Source organism: Mauremys mutica, unplaced genomic scaffold (genome assembly GCF_020497125.1).
Source record: "Mauremys mutica isolate MM-2020 ecotype Southern unplaced genomic scaffold, ASM2049712v1 Super-Scaffold_100270, whole genome shotgun sequence".
NCBI lineage: Eukaryota > Metazoa > Chordata > Testudines > Geoemydidae > Mauremys > Mauremys mutica.
In genome coordinates this window covers 282,470-287,035 of record NW_025423299.1, presented here as the reverse complement: position 1 = coordinate 287,035, position 4,566 = coordinate 282,470, and the positions used below count along the sequence as shown (strand labels likewise).

Sequence of the window (4,566 nt, the reverse complement as noted above, 5' to 3'; positions counted from 1 at the left end):
AGCTGTGGAGTTGGTACTCGTGGCAGGGGCAGTGAATGGAGACACTCCCCCCGCCCCAGGGGATGCTGGGACGTGCCAACCACTTCTGGGAACGGCACGGAGGGACGGAGGCAGAGTGGGCAGGGAGCCACCTTAGTGCTGCTGGCACATCTCTGCACACCCATTGGGGAGGGGAGCAGAGGGTCTCCATGTGCTGCCTGAGGTAGGGGCAGTGCACAGAGCTGCCTCCCCTCCTCGGTCTATTACAGGAGTGGGTGGGTGGGGTCTTTTGGCCTGCAAGGTGCAACGGGTCAGACTAGATGATCACATTGTTCCCTTCTGACCTTAAAGGCTCTGAGTCTAAAATGGAGAGGGAAGTAAATAATTTTTTTTTTAAATAAACCAAACATTGTAATACCAGAATAACTCCAACAGCTCATTGTATAGTCCCACCCCTTTCTTCCTCCACTGTGTGTTCAATGACCTGCAGGACATTGATTCTCTCGTTTCATTGATAAACTGATACAATGTGACTGAAATAAAACCAATTCCCAGGGGAGAAAATATCATGTTCCTGCATTGGCTGGGAATTAAACCCAGGTCAACTGCATGGAAGGCAGCTACGCTCACCACTATACCACCAATGCCTCTGACAAAAATGCTACTTATGCTTGTCCAATGAGGCTAGAGTAGCATTGAGGAGATTTTCTGCCTGTTAAAATGTACTGGATTCTCATCACTAAAAAAAACACCTCCATCTTCACTTGGGTTTGAACAATCAGCCTTTCAATTAGCCACCAAAGTTGTTAACCACAGGGTATGTCTACACTATGGGATTATTCCGATTTTACAGAAACCGGTTTTTGGAAACATTGTATAAAGTCGAGTGCACGCGGCCCCACTAAGCACATTAATTCGGTGGTGTGCGTCCATGTACTGAGGCTAGTTTTGATTTCCAGAGCGTTGCACTGTGGGTAGCTATCCCATAGCTATCCCATAGTTCCCACAGTCTCTCCCGCCCATTGGAATTCTGGGTTGAGATCCGAATGACTGATGGGGCAAAAACAGTGTCGTGGGTGATTCTGGGCAAATGTCGTCACTCAATCCTCCCTCCGTGAAAGCAACGGCAGAAAATCATTTCGCACCATTTTCCCTGGTTTGCCCGGGCAGACGCCATAGCACGGCAACCATGGAGCCCGTTCAGCCTTTTTGCACTGTCACCGTATCTCTAGTGGATGGTGCTGACAGACACGGTACTGCAGCGCTACACAGCAGCATCCCCTTGCCTTTTGCAAGTTAGCAAAGATGGTTACCAGCCATACCGTCCCGTCTGCTGCTTTGCAAGTTGACAATGACAGTTGCCAGTTATACTGTACCATCTGCTGCTGTCATGGGTGCTCCTGGCCACCAAAGTTGTTAACCACAGGGTATGTCTACACTACGGGATTATTCCGATTTTACAGAAACCGGTTTTTGGAAACAGATTGTATAAAGTCGAGTGCACGCAGCCCCAGTAAGCACATTAATTCAGCCGTGTGTGTCCATGTACTGAGGCTAGTTTTGATTTCCAGAGCGTTGCACTGTGGGTAGCTATCCCATAGCTATCACGTAGTTTCCGCAGTCTCTCCCGCCCATTGGAATTCTGGGTTGAGATCCGAATGACTGATGGGGCAAAAACAGTGTTGTGGGTGATTCTGGGTAAATGTTGTCACTCAATCCTCCCTCCGTGAAAGCAACGGCAGACAATCATTTCACACCCTTTTCCCTGGATTGCCCGGGCAGACGCCATAGCATGGCAACCATGGAGGCCGTTCAGCATTTTTTCACTGTCACCGCATGTCTACTGGATGGTGTTGAGAGACGCTTAAAGAAGAGAATGACCTGGGAGTCATTCCCATTTTTGCCCAGGCACCCCCGGCTGATCTCACCAAGGCCAGCCAGGAGCACTCACGGGACGACGATGACGGATACCAGTCCTACTGTACCATGTGCCGTCCGCAAGGGAAGGGAAGTGAAGGAGATGCTGCTGTGTAGCGCTGCAGCACCATGTCTGCCAGCAGCATCCAGTAGACATACGGTGACATTGCTTTCACGGGGGTGGGGGGGCGATGACATATACCCTGAACCACCCGCGACAATGTTTTTGACCCTTCAGGCTTTGGGAACTCAGCCAAGAATTCAAATGGTTTTCGGAGAGTGCGGGAACTGTGGGATAGGTACAGACGTCAGTCACCCCTCCCTCCATGAACGTCCATTTCATGCTTTGGCTTTCTGGTATGCTTGTCTCAGCTCCTTAAGTTTCAGCACTGTGTTGAGTCCCTGCTGTGGCCTCTGTCTATCATGGCCTTGGAGATTTTTTCAAATGCTTTGGCATTTCGTCTATTGGAACGGATTTCTGATAGAACAGATTCATCTCCCCATACAGAGATCAGCTGCAGTATCTCCCGTACGGTCCATGCTGGAGCTCTTTTTTGATTCTGGGACTGCATGGTCACCTGTGCTGATCGGCGCTCCACGCTGGGCAAACAGGAAATGAAATTCAAAAGTTCACGGGGCTTTTCCTGTCAACCTGGCTAGTGCATCTGAGTTCAGATTGCTGTCCAGAGTGGTCACAATGGTGCACTGTGGGATGGCACCTGGAGGCCAATACCATTGAATTGTGGCCACACTAACCCTAATCCGAAATAGCAATACCGATTTCAGCGCTACTCCCCTCGTCGGGGAGGAGTAGAGATTCCAGTGTTAAGAGCCCTTTATATCGATATAAAGGGCTTCGTTGTGTGGACGGATGCAGGATTAATGCGATTTAATGCTGCTAAATTCAATATAAACTCATAGTGTTGACCAGGCCAGAGAGAGCAGCAGGTTTCCTCTATTGTTTCCCACTCTTGTTTTCTTGACTAGTTTCTCCTCTGCACCAATTTACTTGTTTGATCTGGGACCCTGGCTAGCTCAGTTGGCAGCGCATCAGACTTTTAATCTGAGGGTCCAGTGTTCAAGTTCCTGGTCAGATGATAAACTACTTACCAAGATCTTAAACTGTCTTTCTCACATCCTCTTTGATGTTACTTTTTCTCTTCAGGATTTTCCCTTTCCTCAGAAGGGCCTTTTTGTGTGTAGGTTTGAAGGAGCAACTTCCTGACAGCCCCTCTGTCCTTGCAGCCTGGAGGAATAAAGCCTCTGGGCATATAGCACGTTTCTCCCCTGCGCGCGCGCGCGCACACACACACACACACACACACACACACACACACACACACACACAGAATATCCCTAAGGAATTAGAATCACCTGCTGCCTTCCCCTGTTCTGCTGGATCCCCAAACGAAGATGCTCTTCAGCCTAAACCCATGTCCCCTCTTTTCCCAGTGCCCCTCAGACCCAACCCTCAGTCCCTCCTATGCTCACTGCTTCTCACTCCCAACCACAGCCTGCTCCTCTTCACCCTTCTCCTCTGTCCCAACCCACAGCCCCCTCCTATTCCCAGTGCCCCTCAATCCCAACCCAGAGGCCCCTTCTCCTCACGCTGCTCCTCAATCCCAACCCACAGCCCCCTCCTTCCCTCCAGCAGCAGGTGCTTCAGATCCCCTCAGGAAGATTTTCTTGCAAGGTTTCGTGTATGAGTCTGCATGTGGATTTTACAGTATGTTGGAAATAGGTTGGGTTGCTTGCCAAAATGATCACTTGTGGCTGGTGTTGGATTCCCAGTCTCCATGTTACAGGGGCAGGAGTAATAAAGGGTTGTTATCCTTGTTGTGTGAATCGAGGGCAGCACAACTGTGCTTGGCAGACCCCGATTGAGGGACTCACCCTCAATTCAATAGCACTTGCTAGGCAGGGGACATGGGTACCAAAGCTGAGTGGGCTGGGGCTATGGTCACACTGCAATGAAACACCCACAGCTGTCCCGTGCCAGTGCAGGCTCCCAGGCTAGGGCCCTGGGGTGGTAAATTTGCACTGTAGACATTTCAGCTCAAGCTCAGTATTAGGCTCTGGGATCCCTCAAGGTTGGGAGGGAGTTTAGCAAGCAAACAAGGTAAAATGGCAGTGGAGTATTACCCTGGACTCAATGGCATTTCTCCATTGGTCTGTCTGCTTTGGGGCAGGGACAATAACACGTCCTGCTGCATTCGTTATTTCAAAGGGCGGTTTAGGATTTTCATTCTCACACACAGTGCACAAAGCAGGACTCAACCCTCGTTGTAAACTAAACGAGCCGCTCACAGATTCTGGCAGCCACAATGAGCCATTTGGTGTGAGATCCCAGACCTGCCCCTGTCCCAGAGGGAGGGGGTCATCTGTGACAGGCTGGAACACTGACCTATCAGCTCTTAACTCCCAAACTTTCAGTAACTCTGTTATCAGTGCCTGTGAGTGTAATTTAAACATCCACACTGGGCTGGACCAAAGGCCCATGTAGCTCTGTGTTTTATCCTCTGACAGTAGCAAATACCAGGTGCCCCAAAATTAATCAACAAGACACCACTGGGAGTTGAACTCAGGATCTTCCGTTTACAAGACAGGTGTTTTAGCCGGCTAAGCCATGGTGCCTGCCTGTAGTTAAAACACAGTGTCTGCCCACACCTG

The 4,566-nt window shown here is 50.0% G+C and overlaps 1 non-coding gene across 1 annotated transcript; it reads right to left on the bottom strand.

The window, feature by feature from the left end:
• Positions 1–554: 554 nt before the first annotated feature.
• Positions 555–626, bottom strand: TRNAG-UCC. Its single transcript has one exon. It is a non-coding gene; the product is annotated as a tRNA-Gly (tRNA).
• Between the last annotated feature and the right edge of the window lie 3,940 nt (positions 627–4,566).